This window comes from Adiantum capillus-veneris, chromosome 9 (genome assembly GCF_014529385.1).
Source record: "Adiantum capillus-veneris isolate H3 chromosome 9, ASM1452938v2, whole genome shotgun sequence".
Taxonomy (NCBI): Eukaryota; Viridiplantae; Streptophyta; class Polypodiopsida; order Polypodiales; family Pteridaceae; genus Adiantum; species Adiantum capillus-veneris.
The window spans coordinates 123,721,174-123,740,987 of record NC_140939.1 but is presented as its reverse complement, the minus strand read 5'-3'; positions in this window follow the sequence as shown (position 1 = coordinate 123,740,987).

Genomic DNA, 19,814 nt, shown 5'->3' with positions numbered 1-19,814 from the left:
GAGGAATCCCAAACTCCGAGCGAACTTTTATGAGCGATGATAAAATCGAGCGAGTCAATGAGAGACACTATATCAAAACACACATATCCAAGAGCTCCTTTATGTCACTCATTTCTTCGCTTGAGAGACTAAACACTTGGCCCTATACCTCCTAAAGATAGTGATTAAAGTTAAGAATGGATATGCCAAGCATAGGTGCTAGCAAACTTGACATTGGATAACTCTTGAGCTTGTTCTTTCTTGCGTTTTTTGCTAGCAAGTAAAAGAAACCTCATAGGTTTTCCATTGCCAAAGGAGTTTTGTAAGTTTATGAAAATCGTTTTTTCTAACATTGCAGACATGTTGTCTACACGCCTTCATGTGCATTAGCTCTCAACACCCCCTCCCCCCCCCCCCTCTCCCCCCCTCTTTACTTTTGCACTATATTTAAGTATTTTTCAACTCATTGCTTAATTATTGCAAACCTTAGTATTTTCCAAATGTTTCCTTAATTATAGCATACCTTAATATTTTTCAATTGTTTACTTAATTATAGCAGACCTTAACATTTTTAATCTCTTGGTCATGGGAAAACCTTATTAGCAAACTATCATGAATATTTTTAGGGTGTTGCGAATTGAGACTGTCATTTATTTGTTTCTATTTGTTGACCTATATCAGTATCCTCATTGAGTTTTATTTAGCTTTTATACAGAATCCGGCAAGATCCCAAAAGAAAAAATTAAAAGTTGACTACTGCATGTTTGTCTCCCCACCTTTCCTAAAAGGGAGAATCTTAATAAAATCCTTTGAGATTTTGTTCCCCACTTTTTCTACCCCCCCCCCCCCCCCCCCCCCCCATTCTCTCTCATCGTTCATGCAATAAACAAAGACTCACTAGTCCAGACCCTTTGTTTGCATGTGAGAAACCTCCCCCCCCCCCCCCCCTCTCTCTCCTCTCTCTCTCTCTCTCTCTCTCTCTCTCTCTCTCTCTCTCTCTCTCTCTCTCTCTCTCTCTCTCTGTGTGTGTCTGAATGTGCAGCCTGCCTTTGATGAAATAGGTGAGAGACTCTCTCAACCTACACCAACCGGGTCACTCACTTGATCTATATCTTATCTATATGCAGTCATATCGGCCTAGTCATAGGCAAGCATGCGTATTCACGCTAGAGCTTGCATGCAAACCCTACAGAAATCTTTTGTATGGTTTGCATAATGCCACAATGCATCATACTAGTGTCGGTCATCATAAACCTAACAATTCCTTTTGCAAAAGCTCCCACTATAGCTACTAGGTTGGACCTCGACACTAGTAGTCGTATATGAGACGCTTGAAGGGTGACAAAATTTTCACAAACCTAGTTGTACTAGCCTCCTCAGTGCTATCAACATGCACTACATAATGAAGACCACTCATCACGTATAGATGTGTCATCGTCGACATTGGGATGACTATGTCCTTTGATCCATAGGCAAAGCTATGCATCCTAGTATCAACTCATTAGACACTAGCATGAGCATAGCAAAGAACTCCATGTCCATCATCTATTCTCGTGTCTCTAGGGAGTAGAGTGCTCTACCTTTGTCTGCATAGACTTTGATGACACCTACTGTGTCTCATTAGAGCACTGTCGCTCTACCTCTATCTCTACAGAGTCTACTAGCGTGTCCTGCACAACTAAAAGCTCTATCTTGTGAGCATGGTGTAGCTCATTCAAATAAAGGAGATACATCTCATCTCTTGCTCATCACATGCTAACAACAAAATCAAGACTATGTTGTCTCGTACCTCAGATACATGCATAGGATATATGAAGACACTCTGGGCTCCCCTGACAATCAGTAGCAATACAGAATGCATTTGGAAAACTACTCTCTAAGCAGTATCTGACACGCACAATCCGCTAACTATCTCTTTGAGATAAAACTATGTCTCAAGTAAGGAACATATTGCACATGTTGTAGCGTATAGGATGCACCATAGTTAATGAAAAGCAAATATCTCTTGCACCTACAATGTCAAACACCGAACCATCAGCCAGTGCACACGACCAAAGCTCCCACTAGAGAAAGTGCTAAACCACTCACGATGTGGCGTGATGCGGAAAACTCAATCCTCATCTAGCGACTAATGGGGAGGATTTTCACCTCTCAAAGACATGTAAGAAAGAGGAACGCTAAAGGTGAATGTGACATCACTGCCACCACTAGCATATGAAGCCACTGATCTAGCATGTGGCAAAACAACATTTGCATCTCACATACATCATTGCCGCTACCTCATACGGCAAAAGCAACGATGCCTATTGTGCCCTATGTGATCACAATGTCAACAACACAAGTATTAGCAAGAACGAGACCTCCATCTCTCATGAGTCATGTCTGTAGACTCTGAAACATCACACTTGCCTAGTATATGGATGCCAAGAAGCCAAACTATGGCGAGAAATCCTGGGATAAATTTGATAGAGTCTCCCTTGTAAAGTAAGAAAAATCTTTATCAAAATCTCAACCATAAACCATGCCAAAATGGCAACAAAGTGGGAGATCACTCGACCACTACACAATCATAACCATGATCAATGCATTAATCTGATGATCAATGCATCAATCCGATATTAGCATATGCAAAATGTAGCTCTATCAAAGAAATGTACAATAGCGAATTCCAACCTTTGCTCAAAACCAAGCAAAGTTAGCGCATAAACAAGCGCCACGTGATACACAATCACTTGACTACCACTACATAATAATAACCATGATCAATGCATCAATCGGATGCTCGCATATGCAAAATGTATCTTTATCAAAGAAATGTACAATAGCAACATCCAACCTTTGCTCGAAACCAAGCAAAGTTAGTGCATAAGCAAGCGCCACGTGAGAGTGCAAGCACAACGAGTAGCAAAGAGGTGTGTTTTTATTGATGATGAGGCTCAAGTTTATGAAGACTTTAACAACGTTGAAGATGATGTAGATTCAACAATCAGAGAGTAAACTGCATATACGCACAAAGCATGGAGAGAATCTAGAAAAATCCAATAGAGTTTCTCCTAAAATTTTATCAAAATCTCAATAATCAGACCAAACTACATAAACTATGAATAGACACTCGGTATCTCAGTAGCAAATCCACATATTGCATACATAAACACCAAAAAACTTGGCAATCTAGCTCACTCTTGAACAAGGGCTCTATGGACAACCGCACATGTCCAAAATCCCTGTAAACTTGTGAATCTACCACTTGCAAGCTGTCACGCCGCTCAGCCTATATCCACATATACATACATCACAAAATTGCACAAAACTGTGTTGGAAATACTCTCTGAAGTGACTTACATAGTCATACATGAGCACAACGTATGCATCATAATCTGTACTAAAAAGGAAGCAACCTGTGAGAAAAATGTTGAAAATTGGCACACTACCTTGTCGATCAAAAACCTCATCGATAAAAAATCAGACACATAGAACAACCAGCCATCTGTGGTCGTAAATGCCCTCTAGGATCCAAACTCGCTCATGGGAAATCAACTCTAGAATGGTCCATCGGTAGTCCTTGGGTAGGTACTGCTTGCCAAATGTCAAATTCGAAAGTTCCAAAAATACCACTAATGGTCGGGTCAATTTTGGGAAGTGTGGGTCAATTCTTGGAAGTGTGCTGAGTCAGGGGTATGTCACCAAGAAAGTGACTGTCAGCAGGCCGATACCAAGGTATGCCCGAGCTTACCCATCCGTGTGCTAGCTGCCCGCGTGAGCTGCTTTTGGTTGCTTGTGCTTGAGCCGCTTCCTGCCACATGAACGAGGGCCAAAAGAGATTTAAAAAAATCTTTCTTTTTTATTTCAAAAAAAAAAATCCTATGTAGCATTGCTGCTCTATGGAAGATCAACAAAGAGAGGGGTGGTCTCCTCCTCTTGCTTCTTTGCTCTGGCTCAAGATCTTCCTCCTACTTTGCACTACAAAGTTGTTGAAAATTGGTAGTGTTACCGGGTTTGTTGCAACTTTGTGTTTGTGTGTGTGATGGACACACACACTCCCAAGTTCTCAAAAATTGCTTCAGTGTTGCACTCTATCTTCCCCGCATTGTTACTCTTGGAGCTATCCAATTTTAGTGCTAAAAAGCAGCCTCTTCGTGCTCTGCCTGCTTCAAATCCCTGGCTTCAACTTCCCCAAAAAAAAATTCTGCCCAATTATGAAATCCTTTACACACAGCTCGATATAACGTCCTTCGGACGTGTTGTGGCAGCAAGGTATGCTGCCCTTTGCCCTCTACTAGCCGACACTTCTATGTACTCGAGCTACTACGACAATAGTTTCTACGCCAAATCTTACCACAAAATTGCCAAGCTCTAATCTTCGAGCTCTTGAACTTTCTTTTCTTGAGCAAGGTCTGCTAAGCTCTTGAAGCTCAAGCGTGATCCATATCGCTCTTTGATCTGCTGCCTCAAGCTCCACAACAGATTCTATAGCCCAAGCTCAAAGAAGCTCTATATATGCCCTAGCTCATCACCTCTAGGATCATGATCTGAGCCGATCTCTCCATCGCAACCATGCCAAACCATGTCCGATTCAACTGTTGTCACAAAGTAGCCAACGTAATTGTCGCACCACATCCATTGCAAAACCAAACTCTGATGCCAATTGTGAGGTGTGTAGTGCGTGCGTGTGCAGAGCAGGAAGGGGAGAGGAGAGCATACACAATATGTGGGCAGACAAGGTCCCAAAATGAGGATCTCCTTACTAGTCTGTATCTCCTTACTAGTATGTATATGTACAAACAATAATGTGAAGTATGGCAACTGGACACAATGTACGATCGAGGGTAAGGCACACCTTTATTCCAACACAAGGTGAGGTACTCACAAGAGACAAGATGTTGGGCATCAAGCCCAATTAGGGGGTGGTTCCATCCAAGATGACAACATATCACTACACTATTTGAGGTTCAACTCCTTTATCATCAATGAATTGCAATCAATTTTCATTAGAAAAAGTTTAATAGACTCAAATTTGATCTTTTTAGTGCTAGTGAGCAAATGTTGTCCAACAAATGGATGGCGAGCTACTGCAACAGTTTCTTCCAAATTTTTTATTTCTATCTCAACTTTTTACAATTTTAAAACATAAACTTTAAGTGCTTAAAAAACCTTAATAATAACATACGTTGTAATTTGCTCAAAACTTTCTTCTGCCAAAATTGAATGTAGGACAAATGTGCCATAAATTACACTCAATGCAAGTGTAATGTTTTGATATGTGAGATTTTATGGTTGTCTTGCTTATTATCATCCACTTGCATTGAGCTTCTATTTACATTTAATTGCATTTTCTTTGTGCTTAGACACACTACTAAACACACAAACTCTCTCTCTCTCTCTCTCTCTCTCTCTCTCTCTCTCTCTCTCTCTCTCTCTCTTTCTCTCTCTCTCTCTCTCATGTGATGTGCATAGAATAGACACTAATGGAGAGCAAAAGACTTCGACATCCATCTACAAGTATTAAGTGAGTGGAAATGTTCAACAAATTTGATATGGACAATGGTTGATGGCTATCCACCACCATCACCATTGGAAGATGGGTTCTCTTGCACACAAGGAGGAGAAAGCCCATGAAAAATGAGTTTGTTAATAGTTACAAAGGAAGGGTTGAAGACTTTTGCTTATTACAAATGGGCGAGGTAGTTAAGGAGGTGCTCATTGAGCATGCATGTATACACTTTGAGCTACGTTTGCAAGCAACATCAATGGGATTTCTTGCCAACTGACCAAATTGTGCATTTTCAAAACTTTACATGAGTTTGTTTGGTTCACTCATCTTCTCTGTAACTAACTTTTATGCCTTGATGATTGCAGCTATCAGTCCCTTGAACAAACAATCTTCTAGACTTCAAAGGACTTTCTTTTGCTCACTCATAATGGGTATCTTTGATGCATTCCATGCATTGGTGGGGTGAACTTCTCTACAACACAAGCGCTAAGGTTGAAAGGGGGCATTCTTCTATGATCACTTCTACAATGCATCTCAATCTGTGCTTGGCCTTATAATGTTGCAACATCTCCCACTTCCTCTAAATGAAAGTTTAGAGTGGCTAGTCGTTGCCTGTGAAACTTGTAAATGTTTCACACTCACTGAAGCTCCACCAAGAAATATAGAAGTGATTATGACTAGATGTTGCGACTCATGTGGTATGTATCTCCATCTTCATGTCCATGTATGCATTTCTTTACTTTTTCCATGATGAAGAGCTCATGAAGACTGGTACTATGCTTATCTGCAAGTCAAAGACATACCTTGATTTTCTAAATGATTCTTGGGATGTCCATGATTCTGACATTTTATTTTATTTAGGATGCATTTAAAGGACATAATGTGAATGGTTTTGGAAGTAAAGTCACCAAGGGTTCTTTATAAATAGCCAAAAAATCACTAGTTTCATTCACTTGCAAGTCTGTGTATTTTTTCACAAGCTTCCCTTTTAGTATTCTCACATTCACACATTTTACCATGTCAAGGGGACACCATGGATAACACGATTAGCGTGGGCCATCCGCACAACGCGGGCATGGTTCTCAGCATGGTCCACCTCCCCCCCCCCATGTTGACCCCATCAACAATGTGCATGCTAATTACATTCTTAACAATGTGTATGCAATGAGTAATTTATGCACAACACAAAGTGCATGCAACTACACGGAGGCTTTTTGTGAAACCAATGATTCCACAACGTCCATATTCAACGCCATGTATGATCTTGATTTAAATGCACATCCAATCAAAGAGCATATTGAGCAAGTTGCCATTATTTCCAACAATGCAATCATGCTTTTGGGGGGGAACACGGTTATCACACCCTACAAGAGTCTGCAACCTTTGAGCGACATGTGGAGGCTTGGATAAAAGTGTGGATGACATACATTGCTACGCAAGGACAAGCCAATGGAGGCAACAATGACAACAACGACCACACTAGCAATGAGGACAACTAGATTTGCCATTGTAAGCTAGTGTCAGAGCATAAGCCCGTGAACCCATATGAATATATTGTACTATTTTGTTTTGTTCCATATCTATCTTATTGTAGTTGTTGTTTTAAGATATGTACTTTCAACCCTTTTGATATTAGTCTACACGGGTTTGTTATTGCACTCTTTCAATGTTGTTCATCCATTTATTTATGAGAGGACAACATCAAATTGGATATTTATGGATTGTAAATCGTTGAAATTGGCTTGTTTTGCGCACAATTCGCGTGCATGTATCATTGTCCGGTTGATGGCTAATCTTGTTGTAAGCCGTATAAGATGATGTTTGAAAAGAGTATGTGTGCTGTGATCTGGGTATATTTTTGTGTTTTTATATGAGTGTGCATGTGTATGAGTACACACAAGTGGGATGGAAAAGAGAGATATATATTAGAACAAAAGTTGGATTGGATTATTTTAGATCGTAAACCTTTTAAACTAGATTGTTGCAAATGAGTCGGGTGTATGCCTCGTTTTAAGGTTTGAAAAGACACATCAAAGGCTTTCTTAAAGTCCACAAATTGTTACATGGAATCATATCAAAGACTTTCTTAAAGTCCACAAAGCAATAATACAATCGTTTGCCTTTCAACCGACTTTCCTCCATGAGAACACGAAGAGTGACAAGATGATGAATGATGTTATGGTGTCAATGAAAACCGCTCGTCCTTTTAGCCCAATCACTCAATTTTATCTCCATTATGCACCCAATTTTTTTTGCCATAAGAGACCCAATCATTATAATCAAGTAGTTATTCACATTCTTCACATTTTCTCCTTTATACAAAGGCTTGACCCAATTAGTTCGCCAATTGTAAGGCATACCATGTTGAAGTGCAAGGTTAAATGTATCACACATCCACTCATATGTAAAATCTCCCATCCATTTTATCATTTCTGGCTTGATACCATAAAGATCTCTTGCTTTGTGAGTGGCCAACTTTTCGAGCCCACCGCATACATCCACAATAGTAAAAAAAGAGGGCATACATTGGAGTGAACCATAAAATGATATTTTTTTAGCATTTGATTGCTTATATAGTATCCTAAAATGTGTGTACATATCCACAAGACTTAAGTCACAAAAGCTCTCAACTTGCCTGGCCCTCAAGTTTCTCCAAGATCTTCTACATACATGTGCCTTTTCTTTGACTTGAAAAACTTGATGCTTTACTTCTCGTCTTCTCTTCTTTTGAATCAATGCCTTGTATGTATGCAAATGAATTCGATAATTGTTTTTGTCCATAGTTACATGAAGCTTTATCAAGGACTTTTGAGGATCTTGACATTCTTTACCAAACCACATTTTGTGTGATCTATCTTTGTTGATACCATGGATATGCTTTATGTCAAAGCATTCTTTAGTACAAGAGAAAATAACTTTCTTGAAAGCTTTCTATTTAGTTTCAAATAGTGCCTCATATTGAAGCTTTGTCATCCATAACTTTTGCTCAACCATTTCAATATACGTACGTGCCCGTTCAAAATCCATACATAGTGATAACTTCTCTTCCCTTTGGTTGAGATTATCATGCTTGATTGCTTCTCCACATGCAAGGTCAATCTTATGTGATACATGACGGCTTCGGAGAGTAGCATATAGTCAATCACACTATCCCTATTATGTTTTCTACATGTAAATCCATTGGTTTCACTCCACAAAGATACAACATTGGCAATGAGCATACCCATGCTATCACACTGTGTAGAGTAACTTTTCATAGTGATCCGTCTCTTTCTGATCCATTGAAGTACGATCATACAAGTAAACTTCCTCCAACTCCCTTGAAATGTATGGCATATCAAATTGTTGAGTATCATGTTGCAATGCTTTTTGTGTAAGCATTTATATCCCCAAAGACAATATTAACATCATTTTTGGCTTTAAAACAAGAAATGTCTTCCTCTAAATTGAAAATGGCTCATCTCTATCCATGCAAGCATAGAAGGGGGAATCCTGATGAGGAATGTAGCAAACGGCTACAAGAATGGGTGCTCTTTTTGGTGTTATAATTTTCAGCCATATATAATGTTTGTGCTTGTGATATTTCACAATTGATACAAAATCTTTCAATCCTTTCTTAACCATACATGCTACCCGTCCTTGCCCTCTTCGTTGCTTGAGACTATTTGATCACATCAATGAATGTACATTGTAATCCTTCAACCCATTAATCCTTTGTGTATCATGCTCCCAAGTTTAATCAATAAGTACAACATCGGCTTTGCTTGTTAGCTCATCAATGCCAACCCCCGCATTCCATGGGTATCCATTGCAATTCCAAAAGCATACTTTCAATTGTAACTCGGTTGCATAGGTCGCATATTCCTATTTTCTCGAGGGACTTGCCTCCTCCTTGGGCACATTTTCTCATGAGATATCTCCTTGTTTTTCTTATTACTCTCCTCATATGCCTTGCAACGCATATTTTGTGGCATAATAGTGCGATCTTCACATACAAAACATTTTGTATCCCTTAAATAGATCCAACTATTATCAAAGATAATCTTTTGTTTAGTCTCATCCATCATGGTGCGTACAACTGGCCGTTCTTTCGAGTGAGGAGCTCCTTGCTTACCCACTCTATGTGCTCCGTAAACAATAACTCATGACATACCAAAGTGGGTTTGAAGAAAATTTTGATAAAAATGGCAAGAGAAGTAGGCGACTCTAGCTTCTCTTTGGTAATTCCACCAACAACAATTTTTTGGAACATCGCTCTCATTCCTTCAACTCCTCTACATCCACATTATCAACATTCTTCAGTCATAACTTGCATGCGGGAGGAATTAGGAACCATATTGCTACCGCATATATCCGTCCCGCACTTGTTTGTATATACATTTTTCATGTCGCATAGATCCGGACTCATGGTGTCAAATTTATCCTCTTTCAATGCATGGTCATGCTCTACCTTGCTCATGCGCTCCTTCAAATCATTCAAGTCCACAACAGAGCGTTTACATTCCTTGACTTCCACTTCAAGTTGCATCAAACGTGTTGTTGGCATCTGAAGTGTCCTCTTGAGATTCTCATTCTCAATCACAAGAACCCTTAACATGTCATTCCGTAAGTCTTCACCTTGTTTGTTTACAGTCTCTTCCAATGATACCAAGTGTTCCATGATTATAATTTTCAATATTGTTGGTTGAGTGGCTGTGTCGATATCTCCACTCTTAGGAGATTTTGGATCATTTTACACAATGGTTGTGGACCTTGTTGAAGAAGAAGAATCCTCGTGAGTGCCAAAAGACATTGTATGTAAAATAAGAGATGAGAGTCTTCTTCCCCAAACCTGTTCACTCCAAAAATGTTGATACCAAAAAGGCTTTCATAACTTTGAAATTTTTTGTTTTTACATGAATGCATTGAGGGCATCATGCTTTTTGATTGAGGCTATAGATCACCCAAATCGGAGTTCGGATGAAGAAATTATGATCAAAAGAGTGAGTTGATATCCACTAACTCAAAAATGGTTGCATTAGAGAGAGAGAGAGAGAGAGAGAGAGAGAGAGAGAGAGAGAGAGAGATTCATTATCGTCCACGAAGGTCGGATATGACCCATGGGAGCAAAAACAAGCATTACGTTTGGTTTTCCAAGGTGAATACATTAGATACATATCAATTAAGGATTGTGTGTCCATTAGGGGGTGAAGGGAAAAAGGAAAAGAACAAGAACAAAACCTGAGAGAGAGAGAGAGAGAGAGAGAGAGAGAGAGAGAGAGAGAGAGAGAGAGAGAGAGAAGAAGAAGAAGAAGACGAGAGAAGATAATTTTAACGTCATAGGAAACCATCACAAGAGACGTTAACGAGGAGAGTTGAAATCAAGACTTGTTATTCAAGAGAAAATGGCATAACCAATCTACCACACTTGGGGTGATAGAAAGGTCATACCATTTTCCTCTTTTTTAGCACGCACACACACACACACACACCTGAGAGAGAGAGAGAGAGAGAGAGAGAGAGAGAGAGAGAGAGAGAGAGAGAGAGAGAGAGAGAGAATTATAGGCACATGTTGCTATGTGATACGGGGAAGAGAGAGAGAGGGAGAGAGAAAGAGAGAAGGAGAAGAAGAGAGAAGACAATTTTAACGTCATAGGAATCCATCACAAGAGACGTTAACCGACGAGGAGAGTTGAACCCAAGTCTTGTTATTCAAGAGGAAATGGCATAACCAATCTACCACACTTGGTTGATAAAAAGGTTACACCATTTTCCTTTCTTTAAGAGCACACACACCTGAGAAGAAGAGAGAGAGAGAGAGAGAGAGAGAGAGAGAGAGAGAGAGAGAAGAAGAAGAAGAAGAAAAGAGCGCATCCTCAGCTATTAAGGGTTGAGAGGAGAGAGAGAGAAAGAATCTTTTTGGAATCTGTTCATTGGATTCCAAAAAAGTGCTCTCTAGATTCCAAAAAAGCGCTCACCGAAAAATGCTCGCCAAAAAACTTTTATTGCTCAAATTTGTTAAAATAAAAAAATTAAGATAATAGAAGGGTACCCAATATCATCATGTCCATCCCACCAAGGATAAAAATTGTCCTTAGTTGCTCAATAGGGAATGAACTAGACCATGAGTGATAGAGAGTGTGGAGAAGATCTAAAAAATTGCAAATTTTATTTTCAGGCAATCATTTGGGATGTTGTCTAGGGTGTCCCTTAAGGATCAAGAGATATCGGTTGCAAACCATGCCATTGCATGTAGTGATGGTCTCATGATCAACTATTTGTGGAGGAACAAGTTGCTCTTCTTGGTCTACAAGTAAAGGTGGATCCTCTTAAATAGTTGTCGAGGTAGGGGCCCTCAAATTTTTTTTAAAGAATCATGTGAAATGCATTGTGAATACACCAATGTGAGATAGAAGTAGAGCCCTTTATGATGTCACTCTCTCATTAGCTTTTTAACTTTTGAGGAGTGACTCTTAGCTAATCCCTACTTGACACAGCTCATGGATCAAAGTGGATCAATCTTGCGACTTTTTTGAAAAAAAATTCAGCATGAACTCTTTTCCCTCTCAAAAGCACCCCAAAAAATTTATATAAATAAAAACCTTTTTAGAGCTCCCCCCCCCCCCCCCCAAAGTATTCTCCAACTTCATGTACCTAAGAGGTCCCTGCAAAACTTCACCATATCGTTCTTAGCGCATGTAGTATCAACTATCTACCCTAAGGTCCCTTATGATTCATGCTTTAATCATGGGTTAAAATACACATTGAGTGGGGAGATGCATGCAACACATTATTTCCTACCAGAGGCGGGATAGGACTCAAATGTGAAAAAGTGCATAAACTATGCAATCATTAAGGTTTGATGCAACAAAAATGACAAGCCTAGTAGCATGTAAAGTAGCGTTCAAGAAAAGTGTGTTTTAGCTTACAATTACATTTCTTTGAAATTCAAAAATGCCAATACCTATAGATGCATTTGTGCATAATGTAAATGCCAAGACAATTTCTTGTTTCAAACACAAGAGAAGTGCATGTAGAATGCACACGATATTGATTTGTTGTACGTTTCACCGTTGTTGAGGTTGATACTGAGCTAAATTTTAAGAGCATCCACCCAACTCCCTCCTTTATGAACATGTTATAGGCCAAATGGTTGTGGGTGTCTCCATGCATGTGAATGATGAGGTGTTTTGTGACATAGCCCCTTAAGACACAAGTATTTGTGTAAACCTCGACGACGAGATTGGTGATATTGTGTTGTTTATCTGTCTCAAGTATGTATTGCTCCATTGGATAATTATTGGTGCATGCCTACATAGGCCTCATTGGGGGATGTATTTCCTTTGTCACTAGGTGTCTTATGAGGGATCTTCTTAAGGCTATGTGTATGCAAGTATCCATAATTGATCCTCTGGTGTGACAGTGCCTATTCAACAAGCAAGGAAATCCTTCAAGTTTTTTTAAAAAGTTTGACATGATGACATGCAATTTCATAATATACACCTATGTTGAAGAGTAAGTCTAACTCCTAACATTTTTTGTATATTGTGGTATTCCTAGCTAATTGTTATTTTTCTTGAAGAGGCCATTGGAGTCTTATTATCTTTAATCTTTTGGATAGAGATTTTATATTTATGAATTCACTACCAAGTATTCATGGGAGAAGTAAGTATGTTTAGTGGCCCCCTCCTATTTTTTATTAGCTCTTTGTTTTAGGTCTCTTTTTGTGCTTGTAGTGCTTCCAAACTTATCATTGGTCACCTAAGTACCACACACAAGGACTGCAATATAGAAGCATTCAAATACTACAATCAAAAACTTCCTTTACAAACAAACTCAACATCTTGTGGATGGAGGATGCTTGCCAATGCATGGAGATTTCTTGAGTCAAGGTGCAGGTGACTACACTCATTGTAAGTGTGCATCACATGTGCTATTGATTGGTTTTGATTCTTCAGCTTATGTACTCATGTTCTTGATTTTTATTCTACTTGCTACAATTGCATGAATATCCAGAGTCTTGGGTCATGTGGGTGAGGGAGAAGGCTATTTCCATGGTCTTGGAAAGATCAATAAACCCAAATGACCTAGACTCTCCTATGCCACCAAAGAAAGGTAAAGCCTCCAAGGATGCAATTATAAAGAAAAGGGAGGACAAGAGGAAAAGCCCCACAAAGAAAAAGAGCAATGCAAAGAAAAGCCTTGCCAAGAGGAACAACCATGCAAAAAAGAGTCCTACAAAGAAGAGCCTTGCCAAGAAGGAAGAGCTCTACCTTTTATAAACGGACACCCATTTTGGTTTCATAATTCTGTACTTAGCAATTTAATGCCATCTATTGATTCTTAATAGTGTATTATGGTGTCATTTAGATTTAATACCACATAACATAATGATCACAATAAGGAAGAAAAAACGTGTATATTTACAAAATGTAATGATTACAGCATTGAACTCCACTTTTCTCAAGTCCTTTCAAGTGGCTCAAATGCAACTCTTTTTGGGGGGTTACATGTGATGCATGAGGTTGAATTCTCCATCCTTGTGTTCACAACAATGCCATCAACTTTGAATCTATACTCAAGGGATGTTCCATCAAGAAACTCAAGAGATTCCTGACATCTTGTAGTCTTCAATTTTTTGTTACTATAAGACTTCTAGGCTCAGTGAATGGATGGACTATGACCTTTAATTCAAACTTGGGACAATTCTCCTCAGAGTCAAGAGGAACCCAACTACCTAGCTTGCTTCTCCATCTCCTGTAGTCATAGCCCAAAACTAATGATTGACGACATAGTTGGTATGAGATAGGCATAGACTTTGGGCTTACTCTACAACTAATATTATTGACAATATGGAAATTTTTTTTGGTACCCCAACCTTCTCCGAGTACAATATCCAGTTCAGTCATAGACAGTCTTCTATTAAGCCACATCCTCCTTGTCCTTTGCATATCCATTGTTTTGAAACATGCCACAAAGACATGTATAGACAAGAACCATTGCACCTTTATCCTTCATGAAATCTATCTGGAGATATAAATTTAAGGATATATTCTTTGATTTTGGCTTTGAATCTTGATATGGTAAATACATTAGGGGCTTCCCAATCAAGTGATCTTATGGTGGGAACAAGCAACTCATGTAGTTCTCCATGTGCATCTTTTCTTGATGGAACCATGTATTCTACAAAATAGAGGAACAAATCCATTGTTTTGCAAAAGAAAGGTGACTTGTTAGCATGCATAACATCTGCAATCCCCTTATGAATTGCTTTTAATGTGCCACGTAGGCTCTCCACGGCTGCCACTCCACAGCTAGTGACGAAAAGATAATGGAAATAGAAGAAAAAAATGAGAGAGAACAATGGGAGAATGTTAAATTCATTGTATCAAATAGATAATATTTTGTTTTCCTTGTAGTAAGAATGGAGCATGGGATGTTCATCCAAGTTTAGCACCATGTCCTTGGCCGTTGAGCTTTAGCTAGCCAGCCACTGTCGATCACTTTGAAGGAAAGAACATGACCTTTCCAATGGTTTTTTACTTTATCTTGCTTGGTTCTCTTCACCCTGTGAAAACCTTTGCATGAAAGAAGTATTTTTCCCTGTCATTCACACAAAAGGACATAGGTTTCCAAAGACCATCCTTTGTAACATTATGAAAGTCACAAGAAGTTACACTATGAGAAGGGTGACATGTAGAGGGTGCCATGGAAGCTCAAAGATCAGAGAGGAAGAGTGAAAATACAAGAGAAAGAAGCAAAAATCTCACAAAAGAGAGGGAAGGTGAAAAAAGTAGGTGATTTGTCATTAATAACCTTGTTTTCGGAGTCTTCAAAGAGAGATTTTGTATCTTCTTGCAATGATTTTGTGAAATATAAAATATAACAAAAAGCAAAACTCCAATACTTTGGGCCCCAACTTTAATGGGATTAATCCTTGAAACCACCCGGACATAGCAGTTTCAACGAGGTGACCAAGACTTTTAACCATTCTCCACCAAAATAGGACCATAAAGACCCAGGAGTTCCATACTTTTGTATACATATTTAAATGACTATTGGAATGTTCCTTAATCCTTAGATTAACAAACATCTCTTTTGGTCCCTAATGATTAGAAGTGGCCATAATAGGTTGCTTCTTGCTCAACCATGATATGCATGAATTGTTGAGCAGGAAACAAAAACCACTGGAGTGTCATAACCACCACCCATTCTGAGTCCAAAAAAGCATGTGAATATGGTGGCATTGATTCTCTCTTGGGATAAAACAACCCAAGTGTCACTCAAGTAGAAAAAGATCATTTTAACAACCTACCAATGCTTAGACTCTATGTTAGCAGCAAGCTAACTGGGATACCATTTTTCGGATAATAATCAATATCTAATTCTCCTAAATGATTTTCGCATGTTAAACTGATCATTTAATATGGGGAAGTGCCAGGGGAGAAAACGCTAGAATATTGGTTAAGCTAGCAGACCGGCCACAATAGGGATCCAAAGGGAGGGCCATATGCAAAAGAGCCATGTGCAACAATGGGCTCAAAAGACCCTAAGGTTCAGCCCATTAAGACTTCCAAAATGCTAAGGTTCCAAAATTCAAAGGTTGTCTCCAAAGGTCAACCATGGGGGGAATTGGATGCTTTGTGTGTGTCCCAAAAGTCTTTTCAAATCCCTACATAGGAGGGGGCGAGCCTAGCTTGTAGGGGATGAGAGAGAAATCCACACACACAAGCTCCCTTTACACAAAGGGAATGAGGGACACATGTCAGCTCCCTAGCCCAGATGCCCACAAGGTGTACCCAATTCCTATTGGATGGCCTTGGAGGTGGACCAATGAGAATTAGGCTAGAGTAAATCTAGTTTAATTAATTAAAAAACACTTAATAAAAGAACCAATGAGAATTAAGTCCTCTAGAAGACTATTGGACAGTCCCCCAAGGGGTCCAATGAGCATTCAACAACCCAATGGCTTGCCTGATTCCTATTGGCCAGGAGGCAAAGGGGTCCAATGAGAGTTTAGTTGAATTATTAAATTACCTAAAGCTCTCACAAAAGGGGAAAGGGGGACACATGTCAGAAGGCTATCACTTATACTGCTTAATTACCATTGGCTAGGCCTGGGGAGGTCCAATGAGAGGAGAGCATAAGCAAATAGCAAGAGGGGTCGACCAAGAGAGAGAGGGGGCTGATTTTGGCAAAGAATTATCACACACACACACACTCACACAAGCTCATGTGTGAAGTAAAGAAGACTCTCTCTCCTTCTCAAGCTTTAATGGAAAGCTTATCACCTACTCCAAGCTTGTGAGAAGGGAGGCCTACACCAACAACTCTTGGCTTTGTGATGCAAATCCAACCAAGAGCCAAGCTTCAATGCATGCTCATCTCCTCTACCATGCTAATTACTAAGCTAAGCTATGCTAATATGAGTGATTATGTGAGGAGATGTACATCTTTCTCGTAAGACTACTCCTTCTTCCTCTCAATCTACTCTCATACCCTGCTAGCTCTCACCATCTTCGAAGGTGTGTGAGGTCTTGGGTCTGAGACCGGGGATAATTGATGTTGTGTTTGCTAAGTGTTTTGCTTAGTGCATGAAGCTTTCATCTTCATTGCACTAGCTAGTCTTGAAGGAACACAAAGAATTGTATTGTACAATGTCTCTCTTGATGGGAGAAACCATAATACAAAGCCTTTTGGAGGGGGGACCGGCTCCATGAAAATCCGGTCCTCAACTGTTGTCAATAGCTTAATTTCTCTCTCTTTTGAAAGTATTGTTCATGCTATCTAACTAGGTGTTATGCTTTTTGTTGCTCTCTCCACCCAAGCACTCTTGTAATTTCTCATTAGGAATCTATTCTAATGAAATGCCCACTATGTTCATGCTAATTTCCGCTACACACAAGTTTTTAGGCCATTAAATGTTACAAAGCTTCCAGATTGTATCAACCTGTCATTACCCGTCTTTAGTTAGAGCTCCAAAATTATTAGTTTTGACCACCAAAAACCTTGGCTAAGGTATAAAAGCCAATTTTTGTAAGTTATTTGTAAGTTTTGGATAATGAATACACAACGTGAGCTAACGGCGCTCACTTCTCTCCTTCTCGCGCTTCCTACTCGCTCCCCGGTTGTCACATTGCAGTCGCGTTTGTTACGTTGCAACCGCAGGTAAGAGCTCTATGCATTGACGTAAACACATCACAATATTTTGTAGCTTTTGGCGTCGCCGACCCGTGGCCTAATTTAATCATAAGTAGGAATTTAAGCTTCAAATTAAAAAACCAAGCATAGGCGGGGTATTGGGGCATCATTGCTAAGCATTTAGATGCACTCTGGGTCGAAAACGACTAGGTCAAAAATCCACTGTTGTTAATAATCACGATTTTGGCACTTGACCTAAAGTAGAGTTTGAGACCATAAGCATGTGTGCTTAGGTATTATAAACGTGTCCTAGAAGTTTTGTTACGTTTGGATGTCATTTGATGCTGTAACGGATGTGATTTGTTTATTGATGAGCGATTGGCTTTTGGTGATTTTAGTCACTTGAATGTAGCTTGAGTTAGATGCGAGTTGTTTGTTGTTTTTCGAGAGATTGACAACCTCTTGTAGCCTCTATGCACTAGTCGAGTAAGCTTCGTCCCATGGATTGACAATTTAATCATGGTTCTTGCTATGTCTGCAATAAGATAGGAGTGAGGTTAGACACTTGTCCCACATTTGGCGCCGTTTTCGGGGATCGAGGAGACCTAAACTAGGAAAAAATACGATCGTCTTGTGTAGTTATCCATTAACTTCCTCTAGGATCTCCTAGAGTAAAAACTTTCCTTTAGTCGTCTTTTGCTGTGTAGAGGTAGCTTGGAAGTAATCGTACTTGCTGAGTGCCTTTAGGATTGTAGGATTATAGGGTTAGGTTAGGAATTTGAGAATGATTGATGGACAAGACAAGTCTTAAGATCAACGCTCAAGAAATCATTAAAAAACAAGAAAACGAGTGTTTGTGGACACTTTCCACAACCCCATTGCATGAGAACCTAGGAGTAGGGTAAGTAGGATCCGAGGTGGATTTCAGAAGATTGCTCTCTCCGAAAGAATCTTTGTGAGTTGTTATTTGAAGTGCAGAATTTCAGGTCTACGGCTAGAAATAGCACAAAAAGACTCCAAACCACTTAATCTGACTGGAGAGTAGCTTAAAAGTTGTATGCACTAGTGGGTAAGTTCAAGGACACATTGAGGTAAAAATTTCAAGAGTTTGCAACAACTCAGATTATTTACTTTTTCTTGACATTTTAGGCCAAATTAAAATTTGACTTGATTCATAGGCTTAAAACAACTCATAGAAGGACTGTCCAAGAAAAAAAAGCAAAAAATGATTCATTTTAAGCCTGAAGTAAATAAGCACGATTATTTACTTTCATCTCAAATTTGACCAAGGTTGATACCAGTGACTCATTGCATGTGTATAAACAACTATTGTAAAGGCACAAAAGATTTGGATCACCAAACTGACAAAAATCTGGGTAAAAACTAAACTTTGTACTTACTTTCTGAAACTTGAGTGTAAATTGGGGAAAAAATAGTCCAAACTTGATGAAATTTGATTCATAGGCTTATATTGATGTGATAGACATGTGTACATGCTCAGTTGACCAAAAAGATGCAAAAATTTCTTAGTTGTAAATAATTACGATTATTTACTACTGTCACATTTTCAACTTTTTTGACCAAGTTAGCATACAGCTAGTTTTACCATGTTGTAATAAGGCCACAAACCAAATTTGGTAAGATTTGGATCATTGGATTGAAAATAGTGACCAAATTTGCAAAGTCAGTCTGTGGACACAAAACTGATGACCATTTGACCAAAAATAGTCCAAACTTGATGAAACTTGGCTAGAGACCTTAAGCTGAGGTGCTTAACAGATCCGTGTCAAGATTGGGATAAAAACTTGCAAAAAAAATAGCCAGAGTAAATAATCGCGATTATTTATATCTGCTTCAAAAATTGACAATCTTGCATATTTGGGCATACCACAAGGTCAAACATATTAAGTAGACCACACAAATCAATTTTGGTGAAATTTGGATCACAAAAGTGAGACTTAAGCTAGATTCTTGAAATCAGAGTCTACGAACATGAAATAGTTGATAGACTTGAACAAATTTTATCCAAACTTAGTGAAACTTGTTCAGGGACCTTAACAGGTTGTATACTTGGCAAATCAAGCCAAAAAGTGCAAAAAGCTTACAAAAGTAAATAATCGTGATTATTTATTACTGCCACAAGGACAACCCATGTACATATATCAGCCTAACATGGCACCATCTCAAAGACCACCTATGGGTATGGAAAGACCTCAACCCGTGC